Source organism: Hetaerina americana, unplaced genomic scaffold (genome assembly GCF_022747635.1).
Source record: "Hetaerina americana unplaced genomic scaffold, ioHetAmer1.1.p SCAF_12, whole genome shotgun sequence".
NCBI lineage: Eukaryota > Metazoa > Arthropoda > Insecta > Odonata > Calopterygidae > Hetaerina > Hetaerina americana.
Window position 1 is genome coordinate 30809579 of NW_027286292.1, and position 22008 is coordinate 30831586.

The 22008-nt window shown below is 39.7% G+C and overlaps 1 protein-coding gene across 9 annotated transcripts in view; it reads right to left on the reverse strand.

Annotated features, from left to right (window-relative positions):
- Window positions 1-22008, reverse strand: part of PMCA (plasma membrane calcium-transporting ATPase 3) — a 514945-nt gene that overhangs the window by 170333 nt on the left and 322604 nt on the right. For all 9 annotated transcript variants that reach the window (XM_071582852.1, XM_071582851.1, XM_071582849.1 and 6 more), the window contains one exon: window positions 18695-18757. The gene's annotated coding sequence lies outside the window, so the exon portion shown is untranslated. The remainder of the gene's footprint in view (window positions 1-18694; window positions 18758-22008) is intronic.

Consider the following 22008-nt stretch of genomic DNA (forward strand, 5'->3'; position numbering starts at 1 on the left):
AACTTCTCTCCTCCCTTACCCACTGCTTTTCTATTCCCCCTCTTTATAAATCCTTCCCAGTTAAAAGGCTTGCCAGGGTATCTCCTATTAAAACACGGTGAGGGGCTCTGAGAGCTGTGCACCGTGTTCTTTTCGATATTTCCCATCTCAAGGGAATTTGTCTTGTAGCAAGTTGCAATGTAATTTTTGTTGTCAGGCGCTTCGATCTGTGCCTCTGGTTTATTTCCTTAGCTAGTCCTTCTACTCTTTATATCTGTCAGCATTCCAGATAATTTTCTCTTTTCCTCTCCCCCCAAAAATCTCGCACATGCACTTCTTCCTCTGAATTTGGTCTACCCTGTTACGTGTCTCATTCTTACGCTCTTTCTCTCGCCAATAATTCTATATATCTCTCATTTATAATCCTATTTGCTTTCTTGTCCTTTAAATTCTTCGCCACATCTACTAATCAAAGTACTTTTCTTCTCTCTTATTAAAATTCCCATATTTCACATGCCGAATAAACGATGCTTTATATGTATTCTCCTTGCAAATATTCTCCTTAGTTCTCTGCTAATACCCCTAGTTATTATCATTTACCTTATCATTCCAAACACTGCCTATCATTTTCTAATCATATTTCTTATTTTTTCAGCACAACACTCCTTTCATGTGATGATACCTCCACTGAATTTAAAAGACTACACAGTTAGCTGCCTTACCATCTAACTTGATTTTAATTCATCTTCATTTGATTAATATCTTATTTTTTGTTAAATAGTCTAATACTAATATGAAATTTCTGATATTTATCTTCATTATATACTCCTCTGGTTTCAATTTCATTTTTTTGCCTAACGTTCTGCAAAATTTCACTTGCCACCCACAGCGTCTAGAGAATAATTAATAGTTCTACTAAATTGCATGCACTCCCACTGACTTGGTTCGTTTTGCTGCCAAAACCCTTCTCGCATGACCGCATTGGAATGTCATTGAATATACAGTGCTCTTAAAATTATTTCTTGCTCTTCTCTGTTTGTTTGTAATTTAGCCGTACCATCCCTCGTCTCTCTCTCTCTGTGAGGGGGGACCCTTTCACTGCCTGCAGCGTTGTGTCACATTCCATGCCTTTGTCCTTGGGGGAAGAGACCATTTTATGCTGTCTGTCCATGTGGTAGTGGAATTTCACCTTCTTACTTTTCAAATTCTGACTTGCACGTTATTGTATATTTTTTTACTGCATTCTAAGGCGGATTTGTTTGTTAGTTGATAGTATATGTATTTGCATGCGTGTAAGTTGAAAGGGTTTTTGCTTGAATGTGTACGCCACTGTGGGTGTAGGTTTGCATGGATGTGTTGATTTTGCATATGGTTTTGTTCTCTTTTGCGGGTGGTGACCTAATATCCCCCACCACACGCCGTTGCGGCAGCATGCGGGGTATTATGTAGATGTGGATTAACTCTTCTTCACTTTCATTTGGGACTTAGGAGCGTTTATGTTAAATGCCTTTTCCATAGTTGTTTTATTTGTGTCGTCTTCTTGTATCCTCACCTCTACCTTATTTAATTACTCAAGTTTATTATAGGATCATAATTATGATGTTCACGTTCACCCCATTAGATGCCTTCTCTTGATCAATAAAGCAGATACTTGTACATGCACATCTTTTGGTCACCTCCAGAGCCCTTACCATCAGCATTTTCACATATCTTATTTCATCTTTCGTTCTTTTTGATTTCCTATATCTATGCTTCTCTTCCCCTAAGCTTCCCCCAAGCTTTCCTCGGATTTTCACGTAATTCTCTCAGATTTTTTCTTAAAACTACCTTTTCTGCATGCGCTGTTAAACTAATCATTCAGTCTCCGCGAAGATATGAACTTCATATGTATATTTCTTCAGGACTAATATTATTGTCTTCAGAAAATCATCTGGTCATTACCCTATTTCACATATTACATTGACTAGTTCCGCAAACCTAATGAATGCCTAATGGTATTCAAATACTTATGCTTTTAATCTTATTCCGTCCAAACAATTAAGGTCAGCTATTTTTCTCTCCCTCTTCCTATGTACAGGTATATATAACGATTGTACGGAGAAACTCACACGAGCGGCACAATAATGGGCTGACATAATATAACACAAATAGAATAGAATAGCAACATTTAAAAGGACACTCACACGGTAAATTGTTCGAGCTTTCGGCCATCTCAGAGGCCTTCTTCAAGAGAGACTGGAAGAGACTGGACTGGCCTCTCTTGAAGAAGGCCTCTGAGAGGGCCGAAAGCTCGAACAATTTACCGTGTGAGTGTCCTTTTAAATGTTGCTATTCTATTCTATTTGTGTTATATTGTGTCAGCCTATTATATATATATATATATATAATATATATATATATATATATAATATATATATATATAATATATATATATATAACACTTTTTGAAAGACTCACGGACGTGAATAATAATGTATAACTCTTAGCACTAGTGGACACAGACAAAAACACAGAAACACACAAAAAAAGAGACTCACTATTTTTCGAATTTTCGGTGGTCGTTGCCACCTTTATCAAGGAGGAGAGGGACAGAACCAGAGGACAGAAGAAGATATATATATATATATATATATATGGCGAAAAAATGGAAGCTGTATCTATATAATAAAGTGAGGCGTGACTTAACGTCCCTTAGCGTCACTTAGAGTACTCATTCATGATACTAAATAAAATATTGGGTGTTCCTCAAAATTGATTTAATTTGCACGTTTTATATGATGCAGTTCGTCGTCTTAGGGAGATTGTTCAATTTTATCCACGATTATAAACGTGAGTGAGAGAGGTTTGACGTATCAGAAGAGTTGGAATTGATATCATGACAGCTCTCATCATACTTGCCTCCCTCAAGCATATGCTCGGATTTCTGAGACCCCATCAACCGTTTTAAAGTTTCTGCGACGGTGACTTTCCCGGGAATCAATTTAAAGCGAAGGAAAAACATTCCTTAAAGTTAGCAAGACTCTCGCAAATGAGACGTGGCCGTTGGAGTGTAGTCAGCCACCTTTCTTCCGCCCCCGCCCCTTCGATGAGGCGAGGCGGTGGGCGAGCTCTCACCAGCCCCCCTCATTACGGGGAAATGCCGCGTGAGCCCGCCCCCGAACGCGTCGCAATTATGCGAGGCAAGCGAAGAAATCCCAGCAACCTGAAGGGTTTCAGTACAATTATCATTGCATTTGGCATTGACCCAAATCCGCCCGGACACATAAGAAAGCTAGAAATGGCAAGTACTTCAACACTCGGAGGCCGCTTCACATGTGGCATTTTATTCGCGTACTTAATTTGCATAATACTATGCAAATTAAAAGAGCCAGCATTAGAACAAGGTCCAGGGCCCCACTTGCCTATTCAAATGAGTTTATATGCCAATCATGCATTAACTTCTATCTATTCATCATCAATACACTTTTGTGAGTGGAAAAATTAGCACGGGCTAATAAACATGGTAAAAAACATAGGCCAAAAGGATGGCGTACATGAGGTCATATTTACCCAGCTCTGTTGTTACCACTTGCAACCAATAACCAATATGATTCCATCAGATAACAGTTGACACATCAAACAAATACTTGTTAAATAATTTCCTTCACACCCATGCCACCAAAAACTCGAGTACAGTGTAAACGGTGCATTTTATATCAATGAAAAGCAGTAGTTATCAATTAAAAAAATGAAAAGCGATGAAAAAAGTCTCTATTCCGTTTCAATGAGAGTGAACTCGTTGGCACGAGTAATGGGGTCTTCGTGGCACCCAATTTCCCATGGACAACAAAATCTTTAAAAATCCATGCATAAAGGAAGATTATCAAAGTATTTATAATGATATTTAGAAATTGACGAGCGACATAAGAATGCATAACCTATAATTCGTATGATGGTCAAATTATCCCTCTTTTGTGTTTCAATGACTACATTTTTGAATGAATGAAAGAAACTGGCTCTACATGGTGATTGGAAACTTATCCAGCAATAGCGTTTATCGTAATAGCTTTGCGTAGAGCAGAAAAGGGAATGGAATTTCGGACAAATGTATGAACACGAAAAACAGCCTCTTCTCTGTTCCTAAGCATTCAACCGTAAAACTAACAGCATTTAATGCCTATCCATAGACCGCGCAGTCGAATCTGGAACGTAGTCATCGACTGGCTTCTGGTAGTGTAGTAAAGAGGTAAGTTTAAAGAGTTGATTTTCAAGTCTGCCAAAATTCTGGTAGTTACCACACATCTCTCCTTCGAGTATATGATAGCTAGCGAGCATCAGGATTATTTACGCCCAGAAATTTACTGAAAATAATGTTCCCCTCTTGACTGAGGGAAAATAGCTCGAAGGATTAATTATTTTTCCCTCATACAAATAAAATCCTTAAAAGTCACCGCCTTCCAACTCCACATGCACCATAACCAACGGCCCTCTCCCTCGAATTCAACCCTTAGTTATTCCAAACGGAACTCCTCCTCCGCGCATATCTCTCCATTCACCTGCAAGATCTTTAATAAATGTGATTTATGATACGATGGCAGTTATATCTGTGGTATCTTGCAGAAATATGACGGTACCGAGAGATAAATTCTCATCAAGGCCTTCGCCTGTCTTTCTCGAAGTCGCGATAGAATGAGCTCTTGTAAAATGGTCTAGACGACTTTACGGAGGCGAATGCGCAAGCCATTCTCTTGCGCAGTCTATGCCTTGCGTACAGCTCTCCCCAGAGTTTCATTGCCCCTTAAAGGTTCAATTAACACTAAAGACTGAAGTAGCACTTAGGTGCCATCTAATTTGAGATCTAAATGGTAAGGTACGAGGCGATGAATTAAATACGCCATCTCCGACACTACCGGAGAAATATATAATTATAAGGGTAAATAAAGTGATATAAATAGAAGGACGTAAACCAAAAAAATCCAGGAAGGACTATTTTCTTCATCGTCATCGTACGTGGCTCCCCTGCGATCGTCATGTTTTGGAGCCTTTCCTACGAAATCGATCCTCCGTGGCCAATACCAATTTTCCCTACCTCATTGCCTCCATCTTTCCAGCTTACATCATAAAATTTCTATTATCACAGCCTGATATGTGCCCCTGCTAACTCTCAACATCTCATTCATCTTCTGATTCAAACATCTAATATCCCCAACACAAAACACTCTCTTCCCCCGCCACACGAGTTTTCCCCTTGCCATCCTCTCCGCTCAGGTAAAATTCGGCATCCTTTTGCATAACAATACCCTTCTATACCTCAAAACCAGCACTCGACGCCCCTCCTCGTTCCCCATGGCCCTGGTCCCGGATTTGACCCTGGCCTCAACGCGCCTTACGCATGGGATCGCTTCCCAGGGTTAATTTGAGGAAAAGACGAAATGGATGAGGATCAAGGATTACGAATAGTGAAAATAGAAGAGATAAAAATGTTTAGTCACCTTATGGTAAAATACCGATGGCGAAAACCATCACCGCAATCATTAATAACACAAATGGAACATTTCATCATCTCTAAAGGTAAACGAAAAAAATTATGGGAGTCAAAAGAAAACCCAATAAGGAAAAAAATAAACCAAAGGCAATGGATGCATCGCATTATTTTCCTTGCAATACAAAATATTACTGCACAAATGTTTTTTCCATCGATAAGCTTTCTGAAAGTCCACAGAAAAATTAATTCTCATATTGCTCATGGTAATTAAGGCGAAAAGCCATCATTGCAACGTCTCTACAAATATATGGCCTGCTTGTCGGAAAGTTTTGAAATACCCGCCCGTAATGGACAACTTTCACAGCATATTTGGCGGGAAAATGGAGGAAGATATGAATCTTATTGAATTTAAATTACCATGCCATACGATCCACTGCGTATTGGCGGTACCGCGAAGTGTGATCATTGTGTCGTCCAAGTCGCGGGCGCGGAAGGTACGAGGGTCATCCGGAAAGTAGTATCCGTTCGTGAAATAAAGACACAAAAGTAAATATTAACAAACATAAAAAATTTTATTTGAAAGAGGATACTTTAAACTACTTCTCAACATAATCTCCAAGCAAATTAAGGCATTTGTCATAACGTGTGACAAGTTTCTGTATTCCTGCTGCATAGTCCTTCGCCGCCAGCTCATTGAGATACGCGAGGGACCCATCTTGCACAAATTTTTGCATAATGCAGATGGTGTTTAACAATTTCATGAACAATTGTTCGAGAAACATTGGGAAAATGCTCACAGATGTCATCAATTGTGACGCGCCGATCGTTCCTCACGAATTCGTCAACTGAGCTCACCAGTTGGTCTGTAATGACAGACGGTCTCTCCGAACGCTCATCGTCGTGTGTGTTCCCCCTCCCCATGTTGAAGTTGCGACACCACCGCCGAACAGACGACTCGTCCATTACATTGTCTCCATACACCTCCTTTAATTGGCGATGAATATCACATGGGCGAACGTTTCTTGCATTGAGGAATTTAATCACTGCCCTCACTTCACAACTGGCGGCGTTCTCAATTTTTTTAAACATTGTAAACAATCACAGAAACAACACAGGCAATGCTAGCGTCACGCAACTTGGCTCAGAGAAGGCAGACAAGCCACTGAAGCTATCTGACCTCGTCCAGCGGCTACTCGCGTCGTCAGCACTTCATGCGGCACGAACGGGTACTACTTTCCGGATGACCCTCGTACTTACTTGCTCCGCCTGAAAGGACTCCCGTGACGGTCTTCGATCACTTAGTCCTACACAAGACGATTGATCGCAAGCTACCGTTTTAGTTCTAAATCTTGAAATAAACTTGAATAAGATCGACGATCATTAAGTTATATCGGTCGCACACTAACGCGTCAGGGAACAGACTTTAATATAACCGTTCAGTTCAGCGAACACATTGATGTAGGTTACCGAAGCTGCCCACATGATAGAAGAGTTGTGGATCCGACCGAATAATATTCGTTTACCGGTTCACCAGGTGAATTTATCCCTGATTTTCACACAGAAGCTTTATGGTAACAAAGCCCGGATTACAGGAATAACTATGATCATCCAGCCATCAACCATTGCTCTATTTTTCTCCTATTATATCCAGAGTCATTGCAATTTGTTTCCATATGCAAGTAGGCACACGAACCGCAGAACATTTTGACACCTTTGATTATTTTCGTGAAGTTAACAGTATTTTGATCACGAAGAATAATTGAGCGATGTCAAACTTAAGTCTCTTGAGTCTGTAAACTGTCACTAACGTCTTATCCTTAGCCTTATCTTTCACCCGACAGTTTCGACTAAATCTAGTGCTTTCTTTCCGGTGAAAGAGTGTTGCGACAGGGCCTGAAATGGGAATTGGCAAACTTTCGGGTTTAAATATGAAAACGGTGAAAAAAGGACCCATATACATATATATATATATATATATATATATATATATATATATATATATATATATATACACACACACACACACACATACACATATATATATATATATATATATATATATATATATATATATATACATATATATTTTAAATCCACACTTCGATAATAGAGAATGCTTTCTTATCTCCTTTTGAATTCGCCTAACCATTCGGTATTTAGTCATGCCCACCTCATCCTTCCTGCCAAGCTGTAAAAACGCAAATAACAAGACGTATTGACGAGGGATGTCAATTACATCCAGTAAGAATTTACGCAGCGTACATAAAAAAAGCTCGCTTATTGTCCCGGCAAGTGGCGTGCCAATAGAAAGGTTTCCTGAGACGAACAAGGTATACGGAAACGGAATTAATGACTCGTTAACCTGCGACAAGTAACGCCCTTGGTGTGATGTCCGCATAAGGCGACGAAGCTCAAGCAATTAGAGGCAGTGGATAAGGTTCGGACTGGAAAGTTAAGGAGCCAGAGACCCCGACTGGCGAAAAGGGGAGGGGGAGGAGAGATAGAGGGGGCGGAGGATCGAGGCGAGAGAGCGCTCCGCTCGATCACTCTCGCGCATGGTCTCTAATTTCCGCTAGGAGACATCATCTATTTTGTTACGATGCTCACGGCTATATGAAAAAAAACAAGTTGCTTACATTGACGACACGGACTTAGGCATTATATGGGTCCAAAAAAAACAAATAGTGACATACCGCAGAAATAACGACGAGTAGTACCAGAAAGAAAGACACGTGTACGCACAAGATCGAAGGGCTTCTTGCCTAAGTGACGCGAATGAGCCAAGTGTCTCCTCCCACGAGGTTCCCCCGAAGCATGCGGGGGAAAATGACTCACCCCCGGCGTCTCTTCCGCTTCTGCCTCGCTCCTTGCCATCGGGAGGACTCAAAGCCACGGTTTATTCAATAGAGGCAAACGAAATAACAAGATTTACAGCAAATGTTAAACTAACTATTCGGATGCTTCAGGATCTGACGCTTACAGCTCGTCAAAAGATCAGGCCGGGATTGGGTCCCCAGTTACCCACAGAGCATGTGATCCTCGTATGTGGCAGAAAGTGAGCATGTCTGGACATCGTATGTATGAATTTTATTTAAGAAATCGCTAGTAGATGAGAAGGTTCCCAATATTTGGAAAACTAATAATGTGACACTTATATTTTAAAATGGAGACAAAGAGGAACCTAGAAAAGACAGACCTATTTCACTCACATCCATGTCAAGCATGTCATGGAATTTATTTGCTAGTTCGATTGTGAGACACCTTGGTAGTTAAAGAGTAATCGATGAAAAACCTGCACGGTTTTCGAAAGGGCATACAGGCAGCTTGCACAGCATAGAGACAACTTGCCCTTGTTGCCCATGATATCTTTGGTTCGGGAGAAAGCAATGTTTCATTGGGCGTGGTTTTTCTAAATTTTACAAATAATTTCGACAAAGTATCTCATAGCAAATTACTCACAAATCTAGAAGCCCATAATATAGACCAAAATATCCTGGACTGGATTAAAGACTTTTTGAATGGTCGCGCAGGAGGGGTAGTCATAGATAGTGTTAGTTCTAATGAAATATAAGTCACTTCAAGTGTTCCCCAGGGAAGTGTTATCAGACAATGTGAGCGACATCAACTCTGTGGTTAATAGTAAGATACGTTTATTTGCCGACAATGCAGTGGTTTACAGAGATATCCGTAATCTTGAGGATAAAGTAGATGACCTAAATACTATACTACGTTGCGACACTTGAAAATTAGAATTTAACTCAAAAAAGTGCGTATTGATGATTTTTGGAATAACAGCAATTCTTTCCCGAACACCTACTGCACCGGAAACACTGAAATAGAAAGTGTAGGCTCAATTAAATACTTCGGCAGTACCCTCACTCACGACTATTTTGAGCATAACATATACCGGGAATTTGTGGACAAGCAAACATAAAGTTAGGATTTATTGGAAGAGTATTGGGTAAATGTGATGACCAGATTACAGAGAAATGTTATCTTCCGCTAGCTAGGCCTCATTTAGAATATATTCTACCAGTACATGGGATCCTCATTTAGTTGGATTGATTGTCGAATTAGTTCGAGAGCAGCGTAGAAGAACTAGATTGGCAAAACGTAGCCATGATAAACTGAGCAGCGTATCAAAATTATTAGAGGAGCTAAGATGGGAATCCCTCACGGAGCGAATAACCTTAATAATTACAGATTACATCGCTTGCATACATTGGAAAGGGTACCCCTTGAGCGATAATGTGGAAAATGTACCATTAGCCCCATCGTACTATGGTAGGCGAGAAATGCATATAAACTAGAGAGATAATGAGTAGAATGGTAGGATTTAAGATGCCTTTTTTCCTACGAGCCATAAGGGATCAGAAAAACGTTGTCCAACCGCGATAGGGGGAAGTGCTTTTGGGTCAAAAGTAGTCAGGGCAGTGTACTATTTAATAATAGTTTTGTGCATTCATTTCAGGACCGCAAAAAAACCTGCTTTGTTGAACGCGTAAACATCTTCCTCGACAGTACTTCGTGGAACATATCTCCTTAACGATATATTTTTAGGGGTAGATTTGAACATCACATAACGGGTCTGCATGGAAAATCCAAATTAAAAAAAAATCTATTCAATGGATATTTACAATTACTCTAATTATTCATGGTGACGCAGACAATAAATTGCATTTGCACTAATAAGATAATACAAAAACTTAGCCATATCAACGAGCTCTTTCTACGAGGGTCATCCGGAAAGTAGTACCCGTTCGTGAAATAAAGACACAAAAGTAAATATTAACAAACATAAAAAATTTTATTTGAAAGAGGATACTTTAAACTACTTCTCAACATAATCTCCAAGCAAATTAAGGCATTTGTCATAACGTGTGACAAGTTTCTGTATTCCTGCTGCATAGTCCTTCGCCGCCAGCTCATTGAGATACGCGAGGGACCTATCTTGCACAAATTTTTGCATAATGCAGATGGTGTTTAACAATTTCATGAACAATTGTTCGAGAAACATTGGGAAAATGCTCACAGATGTCATCAATTGTGACGCGCCGATCGTTCCTCACGAATTCGTCAACTGAGCTCACCAGTTGGTCTGTAATGACAGAAGGTCTCTCCGAACGCTCATCGTCGTGTGTGTTCCCCCTCCCCATGTTGAAGTTGCGACACCACCGCCGAACAGACGACTCGTCCATTACATTGTCTCCATACACCTCCTTTAATTGGCGATGAATATCACATGGGCGAACGTTTCTTGCATTGAGGAATTTAATCACTGCCCTCACTTCACAACTGGCGGCGTTCTCAATTTTTTTAAACATTGTAAACAATCACAGAAACAACACAGGCAATGCTAGCGTCACGCAACTTGGCTCAGAGAAGGCAGACAAGCCACTGAAGCTATCTGACCTCGTCCAGCGGCTACTCGCGTCGTCAGCACTTCATGCGGCACGAACAGGTACTACTTTCCGGATGACCCTCGTATTTTATGGAATTATACTTTTTCCGCTACTTATCTCTCCGGCTTCCGCGTGTTAGATGACTGGTATACGTTCTAATTACACCAATGAAACCCATTATGGAGCCTTCCAAAAGACACCGTTTTTGCCGTCAATTCATTTAACTTTCCTTTTCTTTTGACCAATAATTCAACTTCTTGAATGTTGCATTAAACGCATGGATATAATCTTAAATTTTCCATTATTGAATGCATCATTTTCTGATAATTTAAAAATACGATCTGAAATCCCAGCAAAAATAAATGATGTGTGATGGAAATTCTGAATTTCATTCTTTCACTTTCGAAGCCTACTGAAATCCAAGTTCGTTTAATCAACCCAGAGCAGGTAACAAGCCATAACATCCCCTGCTCAACGGACGAGTGTAACATCACTGACTTCAGCTGGAAGCAGCGTGAGCCCGTCGAAAGAATAATGACGACGAATAATGATGAATAGATTCGAGCAAAAAGGCGCCCGGAGGTGCAGAGCACAATTCCTCATTCAGCGGAGACGATGCGTGGCTAAAGGGTTTTCGACACGGGATACAATCACGAAAGGATGCAATTTAACTTTATGCCGCTTCCAGGAATCTGCTACAGCCCTCCAACTTAGGTCATTGTCCTATTTCACGCTCTTGGCTTTCCAAAAACACCAATCCCAAAATTATGCAGTCCAAAAAAGTTGGAGTTGCTCTCCGGAACAGAAATAACAAGGCCAAAGTTGATGATTATGGAAATTTTCAAGCCTTAAGGGCGTGCAACGGATCTTTTTCCAAGCTGACAGAAGTATTTTTGTTAAAGTATAACAACTAAAAAAAGGTTGCTCAGGAAATCTTCACGACGGGCATGAACCCTTATACTTCCTCTGGTGTTAACGATTCGATGACATCCGAGTACCAAAGCTCGATGAGCACGTGTCGCCGGGAAGAGGGCGAGGAGATCTGTGATGGGAGGGAGTCGAGAGGAATCAAAAGGAAAGGAAGGCTGACTTTGGGTGATGGGGACGGTGAGGACAGAGGATCCAATTTCCAGCCGCCGACTCTCCTTGCGAAAGGAATTGAATAAGGTGACCTCTAGTGAAGGGAATCTGTACACACAAGATGGGAGGCGCTCAAAATAAACGAGCGCGCGTCAAACAGCGCCGCGTACTCCACTTTCTATCCAGCACATAATTCCGAGAGGGGAGATGGTCGTCGCGACGGCGGCAAGGGAGAGAAGATCTGCAGGAACCACCGTTGAGTGGGCCTACGCCGCGTCCCCCGTCCTCCTCTTTCCCCCTCCCACACACACCACACACACTACCCCTTCATCTCTAATCTGTCATCTTGGCGGAAATGGAAGAACACGGCGCCGGAAAACATGGGATTCCGGAATACCATTGTTGTGTTTTCGCGGCGGGCGGTTGATCCGCACGTTGGACCGGTAGCCCGATTTGTTTAGCAATATTCCAAGAAAATGATCAATGCTAATGAAATGCTTCCAGGCATGGGTTGGCAGTCATTAGAGGGAAGGTCACTAGAGGCTGTTTGAATTGTTTCACAGATTAACAAGATTTTCCCGTGTCAAGGGTTAAAAAGGTCAACTTTTATGTATTTGTTGGCCATTTGATGAGCATTATATTAGAGAAAGAAATAACAAAACTTATCGATATGTAGTCAAATTAAAACTGCAAGCGATACGCGACATGAATAGCTCATCCCGAGAGCAGCATTCTGAAGATGAGGGCTGTGCCGTCGAAACGACAAAACTAGACACTCACATGTCCACATTTAACGTTTCGACGGCACGGCCGTTATCTTCCGAATTCCATTTTAGGGAGAATAGCGAAGATGATACGTGGGGGGAGAGGTTAGGGACGAAAACTCGTGGGTTAACCTAAGAGTTATTACTTCGCCATCCGCACTTCAAAATATGCATATACCGCCTCTCCTGTACCTTCTGTCCTGCCCTCTTCGTGGGTGAATGCACCACCATACCACCACCCTTTCCCGCCGCATGAATAACCACCGCTACTTCTCTGAATCTCCCTTATTAATTATTTCATCCCTACCCACTCTGCTTTCCACGAACGATCCTTTGACAAGTGTTTCTCTGTTTCGGTGAATGAAGCCCTCCATGAATCCGCAAGCAGAATAGAGGTGAGAACACACGAGATGGCGCATATCTGGGCGCTTCAGTTATTTAAACATCCCCGTCTCAACTCAGCCCATTGAAACCATCCTATAGCCGCCGACGCAACCCCTCTTCCCCCTTGTCCATTCCCAATTCGTCCCTTCTCCCTCCCCCCCTCACCCAACAAACATCCTATCCGCTCTTCCCCCGAGAACGGCTACCTGAAGTTGACGGCCGAACCGCCGATACGTCAAAACGTCATATATATATATATATATATATATATATATATATATATATATATATATATATATATACACACACATAAATACATATATACATACACACACACACATATATATATGTGTGTGTGTGTGTGTGTGTGTATATATGTATATATACTATATGTGTGTGTGTGTGCACAAGTCAATATTTCCTTTATAAGATAATTGGGAATTAGCGCATCTTTCTTGTTTTATTAAAGCGGCTACTTAAAATAATAAATTTCATCCAGAGGAAATTTCCGGATGAAAAATATATGAGAACTAATTCAAGGCTAGCAACTCATAAGAAAGACCGAGGAAGGCCAAGGAACAAATCTGTAGATACAAATAAGGATGCTACAATACGCAAAAAGAGCCTCCGAGAGGAATACTAAATGAGCAGTGATGAGTAGGCAGACCTCAGGCAACAATCCTTGATTAAAAGACGAATGAAGATATTCTGCAGGGTTCCCACTCGTATGCCCTGGCATAGAAACTCAATTAATACATCGCATGGCAACATGAACGAATCGACAATGGTCATTAATGAGAATTTGCTAGCAATGACGGCATGGAAACCCTCCTTCGAAACAAAACGGAAAAGAAAATTGCCGTTAATTTTTGCAAGGAAAAGAGAGCCTTCTACGCACATTTTTGATGCAATGTCAATGCTAAGAAATTCATAGAGATCATTTAGAAAATAGGTGGGAGAATAAAAACTCCAGAAACTTTTAATACCATCCAGAGATAAAAACTGAATTATCCGGGAATCGTCCGGGCAAAGGGAGATCCCAGGGGAATATTTGGAGACAGTCGGGTTATCTTGGAGCAAAAATACAGCTCGTCGGTAAATGATTCAACCCCAACATTGAATGTGACCATTTCTCGTGCTCTTTGTGGTGAAATCAATGTGAAATTTTTTTCTCGATCCTTGTTGTTGGGTGAACATTTCCTTAAATACTTGCAATTATTGGCAACAAATTTACCATAGACCTATCCTCCGTATATTACTGTGTGCTATTCCACTAAATAGATTCGAAACGGTTAAATGATTCAATCAAAATACGTTTGTGGACGCGAACGAAAATAAAACAGGGTCAATTAAGAGGGTGTTTTAATCATTTTAAATGACACTGGGCCCGTAATAAATTGAAAGCATTCTAGTTATTAAAGATTGCGTTCACCATCTCGCTATTCATAATTTATTGAGCTGAATCAGTCATGAAGGTTTTTCCCGCAGGAGTTTAGTAATGAGAACTAATATTTTGCCCCATTTCTCACAATTAGAACTTCCGTCAGGGGGGAATTTACCTTCTCGAGGGAAACACAGAAGGGCTCTGGGTCCATTCTTCGGATAAGGTGATTGCTATGAGTTTAGCAGGTGATTTCCGCCTCAATCGCAATAAGTCTTAGGTAAGATTTACTGATTTTTTTATTTACCCAAAGAAAATGAATATTCCCGCTAACTTATCGCTCCACAAATTTATACTTGTTGGTAATAATGAGGGTGTAGGATTTTTCTTTACTGTGTGACTCACATTACCAAAAATATAGCGCATCGTCAATTGTTATTCTTTTTGATGTATTATTCGTGCCTGGGGCGATTGTGGTGATTCCTGAGGAGTGTCCCTGGGAGATTGCCCAGACTAATTTTTCCCTTTCGTATTCCACAAGCCCACAAAAGTCACCCATTCAAATTTCCATATTCTCACAAAGGGAAGTCCACGTACAAATTACAGAATCATCGTCGCACATACAAACTCAAAGACGGGTTTGAAGAAACTGAATTACAACATCATTTCAATTAGGCGAAAAAAATAATCTTACAGGTTTCCCCTGTGCATGGTATACGATAACGGCGGGAACTATTCATGTACGTAAAAGAGTATGGTGCGGAACATGTGATCGGATTTATCTGAAGCTAGACCATATTGCCAACATATTATATATCCATCTACAAACAAGCAGCAACAAATCAGATGACAAATGTGATATCAAGTGCTGATGATTAAATTTGACCAAGCCAAAGCTTTTCACCAAGCCAAAACTGTATGAAACTCTACTAGTAAATATAATAGTCCATCTTTTTAGCAATGTATTCATATTAATTTAGTTGATGTCTGGTCGTATTACAGCCACCATCATCATTCCATAAAATCACCATATCACCAAGATAATCCACCTAATCACAGGGAATAAATCATTTTACAAAGTGAGTCACTTCGTTTTATATTTAATCCTATCCACAATTAGAATCAAGGAAGATGATTAAATTGGATCCACCATTACACCACAAATAGAATTCATGATTTCAAACTGTATACGCCTCCTCTCGTTTCTTTCCATTAATACAATCCGGTGTTCCACATGGCTCTCACCGAGGACCATCATTTAATTTTCCATTGATAGTAATCCATGGAATAATTACTTATCTCATAAGTGCAGACGGCCAAGCAAAATTCTCCAAAAGTTCATTCTATCTGAAAGATATTGATGAAATCCGCGACTCCTCAAGAACCGCGTATTGAAGAGTACCTCTAAGTGCTCAGTTATAACGTTTTACAAAATAAAAATGTTAGTCACCAAAAACATATTCCGGACTCAATAGAGTTTACATTGCAAAATGTTTAAATTATTCGCCTTGATGACTCCGTTAAAAGTTACTGTTGCGCCATATCCCTCAGTTTATTTGACTTTGTCAATAGAGCTTGCTAGATCGTAGATTTTCAACAGAGATAGGATATTTCCATTTATAAGTAAGGTTTAGATATAATATTAATTAAATTGCGACTCAACAATAAAAACACTAGGTTTATCATACTCTACAAAGGGGACATAATTATTTTGTCTTGAAACTGTCTTTTAATAACCACGCCCGCAGTAAATTAACAAATTATCTAGTACAGAGTATAATTTAGTATTGTCATGATGGCAATAAAACCATTGAGTGTATTCAAAATAAATTTCAAAGTTATAGTGATAGCTAGGAAATAGGAATCCCATCTACTGACATACCTTACAACTATATCATACAATTCGTCATATCGTTTACCGCATCGTACAATTATGCACAAAAACGTCCATATTCCTACGCTACGATCCCATACATCAGGGGTTGACACAATATTTCGTTTCCATTTCCTATTAATGGCTCTATAAATTCAGCCCCAATACAAATTTTCACGATCCACTATGCAAAACTCCGAACGACTGCTCCTATTATAATGATCACTATAATGGAACAATACATTCAAAATTTCTTTCGACCCGTTCCCGAGGACGAGGAAAGGACCAACAGAATATTATTTTCTCTTAATCAGATTATAGTTTATAGGGGCATTTATAGGGACAGATCTTCAATAGTTTACCCTAATTCATCTAAGTTTTAATTGCATACCTTTATTGATATGATCCACAATTTTTTTCCATCGATACCGTATTTGTACATATGATTTTATCTATAAAATCATTTACTTCCATGAATCAGTTTACCTCACCATAACTTATGTGTATGAACGGAATTATATACTTGACCGATTCATAACACGACTAAATACATTATTATTATTATTATTATCATTATTATTGTTACAAAGGGGGCAGTATCGACGTATATGAGTTACACTAACTCTTCATATTTAATAAACTTATTGATTATTTAAGAATAAATAACCACAGAGAAAGTCATAGCCTGAGTAGTACAAAGCAAATTCAATCCAGTATGTGTGGGTTATAAGTTGATATTTAAGGACATGGATTCCGAGCTCAATTTTATTCTCTTGGACGTGAACGTAAGTTTTGTTTCGATAACATAATTTGAACATAAACAAATTCTTATTAAGTGCGAGCTCCAAAAACATTGGAGTCAACAAAGTACCAACCACATTTATCTCGATCCACAAAGGTGCTTGAATTTGAACGCCCTTGATCAATTCTTCCCAATCGAATGCTGCGATCATAAAGCGTCCATTTCTTCACCAGAATTTCAAGAATTTAGACACACACACACATACACGAGGCTCGGGATGAGCGCTATTTCCACCCTCACCAATTCAGTTTCCACCCTCCTCACTTAAGACTTGTTACGGCGCATGATGGGCACGTATTTCTCACTAAACGATATCGTAACCATTCGATTCAAATTCCTCGGTCGCGGTTCTCTCGTAGCGACTCACCCTTAAGCATGACAAGGAGAAGAATTCCATCAATCTTTCTCCAAATTCAGGGCTGCACGACACGTGAGAGCTAACGGATAGACCTTTCACTCCGTTTCCAACCATATGCAAATGTTAGCGTCCACAAAGTATATTGACTTATCTACGCCTAATCCGTTTTCCTTGTCAGGAGCTGTCCCCAATTACGTTTTTAGAGAAAATAGTAGCTTAATGCAATGAACGGAGGTTGTTAAAATTGGTTCAGTTAAATTTATATAATTTATGAGAGCTTATATTTTACCATTATAAAATGACAAGATGATATAATAATACATATTTAAATGCGCGCAGTTGGCGTCTGAAATAACGAAATATCACATATATTGGATTGGTGATAATTTAAAGTCCACAGAAGAGCGCTAAGAAAAAATAATACCCTGCAAATGGTTCGAAATTAGAAAAACAAATTTTTGGGCTTTTGTCAGACAGTTCTCTTTTTAGCATTTTCATCTTGGTTTATGACACACATGTCAGAAATCAATGCGCTATCGCTACGGAATCAATTTTATTTTAAGTGGTGGTAACAGAAGTGATAATTATCGAAAGCGAGTAACGGGTAAATATAAGAAAATAATCGATATTCGTCATGGCTCTTGGAACGGCGGCGAAGAGCTTCCACTGGCACTCGTAAATAAATGACTACGCAAACATTCTAACACAACATTATTCGTGAAACAGGAATTTCGCAATTGTATGCAATGCAAAAGTGAAAAATAAGGCCCTCTCTTTACGCCAAATACGACAGAAGTTGCATGAAGTGAAGCAATGAGCCCCTTAATTCAAATAATCCATCGCATAAATTTGTCAGCGCAAGCAACAGATTTTTCTCTCTACACTACCGATGGCGTAACCATGGCGATATTTCAATGAGTCGCAGAAGGAATGGGTATCTGAAATCAACCGTCCCTAAATTCTAAAATGAGACACCGGTAAAAAGGAATTAAATGACTTCCATTATGTAGACAGAACACAAGAACAGGAAGGAGCCTAGAATGGGTCCGTTCCCCTCATGCCTTCGCCGAGGTTTGCATGTGTACCTTAAGTGAGCATGTTCAACTGACCCTAAGGACGATCTCCTCGAATTCTGTCAGCGTCCACCCGCTTTCTCCCGCCCATTATTACCCGTTTTTCCCGAGCTATTATTAAAATGTTCACTCACCGTTAGCCTTGACTGATGAAATTTGCGATATCAGGTGGTCATTTGATCTTCCACCGCCCAGTCCTGAAAAGATCAAAGTACATCAATCAAATTTTTATAAATAAAACCTCCAGGGAGATGGTTGAAGGTCAGCCGAAGTAATGGCAAGGCAAAAAATATACAATGATCAGAAAAAATGCTGAAAATAATATTAACATGAAATGATTTGAAGATAAACATCGATATAATTTTTCCGACGCATGGACCTGTTGAATATCTTAAAATATCCGTAGAAAAAAGAGACAAAAAATAATTTCCTTTTTTTACTCCCTCAAGAAATAACACTTGCTGTTAAACCAGTAAGGAAGTTTTCAGATCAGAGAGGTGGGGTAAGTCAGGGGGAACAGCAATAGATTGCCAACCATAGGGTTTCAAGTTTAAATTTAAGTGATGCTAATGCCCCCATTAGGGAATATAGCTATGGAATTTTCGAGGTTTCCATAAAGAAATGATTGCACAGGGAAAGGTTCAAACACCATACCACTTACGCATCATTGAACCCAAAAATATCTCTGCTATGGCGGACAGGACAATAATTCTGCCGGAACACAGGACTAAATGAGCAGAGAGAGAGGGGCATATGTTAGTTAAACGGTTACCTATTACCTAGCAGTTTACCCCGAACCGGCAACTGTCAGGTCCCGGACTTAACAATTCTAATACTTTGACAAGAGGACGCTGCAGCTAATCGTCTTGGTCATAAGTACATGCCCACAAGCCTAAAACACTGCTCAAGACTTGCATCATTTCTGACAGGATAATTCAATGAGAAGCAATGAAGGACTGCCGTTTAAATACGTACCAGGCGGTAGCGAAACGCAGTATTTTTGCTCAAGTGTTCAATAAAATTATAACACTGACACAAAAACAGGGGAATTAAGCAGGTTGTAGTCGATTTATACACTTCGGAATGATTAGCGCCGAACTTGCAGTAATCCAAAGATATATGCACTTCACGCCTTTTACTTTGTTTTCAAGTGTAACTGTAGTAAGATGCGCTCTCCATGCATAGGTATATACCCAAAAAGCACCTCTTGATAACACCTTAAAAATGCATAAATGCGTCCTTCTAAGCTCTCCAAGTCATGCGCCAATCGCAAGAGCCCAAGTTTGACTTGACCGGATTACAATCAGTTCACAAAAATCCCTACGTTTTGCTTAAGATTTAGAGATTTTTCATAATGGAAAGCTTTCGGCTTCGGTGTGTCCACTGATTTATTTTTCTCTCAATTTCCGTGTCTCATACTGGGCCCAGTTGTACCCGGAGAGTTGATCGATAACATTCCATCATGTAACCCCGTATTCCGTAATATCTGGGGGCTAATGAGTAGCGATGACGTCCCGATCCGAGTCTACGCTAAAATTAATGGGTTATTTAGATAAAAAAACGTAGCGCGGTGTCCCAGTGGGTAGAGCTCTAGTGAAGGAATTGGTTACGGGAGCAAACCTGGGAAACGTGACTGTATTCCCTCGATTTCAGCATGTGCGAGGCTTTGGATCTCCCTGGGCACAGGGAATGGAAATGACCCCCATCCCTCATGTGTACATTTTACGTGTCGCAGATCTCACATGAGCTCTACCAACTTCCTTCACGATGAATTCGGCTTCTTTTGCGCCTCGAATGCCTCTTTATCGAAGGGTCTTCTAAACTTGAAAAAGAGTAGTGCAATAAACTTTTATAATTTTAATTGAAACAACAAAATTCCATTTTTCTTAATGCATTCACTAATCACGGGTAATCAACCGATTGCAGGGGGCCTGTGCTATCGTAATTGCGAGAAATGAAAAGGATCCGTGAAATTTACGAAGGACGTAGGATGCCAGAAGGAATAGAGTAGGGGCATAAATTGACCAAAGATAATACCATATGCTTAAAATTTTACGAACAGATGGAAACAGCCCACCGTTTTCTCGCTCACAAAATTCGTAGAAGCAGCTTGGTTGTTCGACGCTGAACTAAATGTATCTTCCGACGGGAGCCATCACGGCCTTTCACAACCGTTTCCATTTCGGCGCCATTATCCTTCCTGCTATGGATGCCATAAATTCCGAAACAAAATAAAGGACATAAACTTCATAAGCGAATCCCTAAACTGTTCTTTTAACAAGCTCTTGGCGCCTCTGGTTGCGGTACACCGCCGCTCTTAAAGTCGCTATCTATGCGAATCTCTTTATAAAACTTAAAGTCTCTGCCAAGAAATCAAGGAACACTTCCTTCAATTTATTTATACTTTCGAGTCCGTCATAAAGTTGTGTATAACATATACTATTTGAATAATTTCTCTCAAACATTAAGAAAAGGCAGTACATACGTCTGATAATATTCCATGTTGTTAATTTTTACTTTGAAAATTATACGAATTCCACACTTTAATGCTCTATTGACCGTTAATATATGACTGATAACACAAAGGAGGTAAACAGTGCACAAGGGCAAAGTAAGCTTATTTTCGCGTTCGGTAAAATTAATTATTTCATTAAGTGCGTCAAATGGCCAGGGATCACAAAAGGATAACAACACGAGGCAATTTATTTTTTAATAAGCTCGTCAAGTTCACGAGAATCCTGTGAGTTTTCTTGAAAAATTCACCCACGTGAGAGCGGGGATTCTTTAGCTTTCGGAAGAAGAGGAATAAAAACCTTATTCCCTCTCCAGTCCGTGTTCATTTCAAGAGGTTCTTAAAAACACAACTTCGCTATGGTTTCTCATCGAGAGATAATTATAATTGATTACAACGCATATAAACGATAAAATGTAAATTTGTTGCAATGAATATGTTCAAAGTAAATAAAATCAAAACCCCAGCTAACGCACTTGATGGCGGTGAGTTGGCCTTAGGGTTAACAAACACCAACACCATGAGGATTGTTAAGCAATTAAATTAAACCTAAAAATGAAAAGATATCTCCACATCTTGTATAATTTGTTTTATACTTGCTCTCCATAGTAGATTTTCTCGAATTGAACGGCTTTTCTATATTTTCCGAGATTTCTTTCTTGTTATTTTATACTCCCGGTGCAGATTCCTCGTAAATCATAAACAGTCTTTCTGCTTCATTTGTTCATCGTCTAGATTTTCAACACTATGTGTTTACCGAATGCTAAATTCAGGTTGTTTGCTATCCAACTATTAAAAAAAATCCCTAAGGTTTCCATCTTTTCCACGAAATATTTTCATTTTCTAGAACTTACCGTATCCCCAAAATAGTTTATTTTTGGGAAAATATGGATGACTTGGCAATAATAATGGTAGATTGAAGGTTTCAGGTATGAC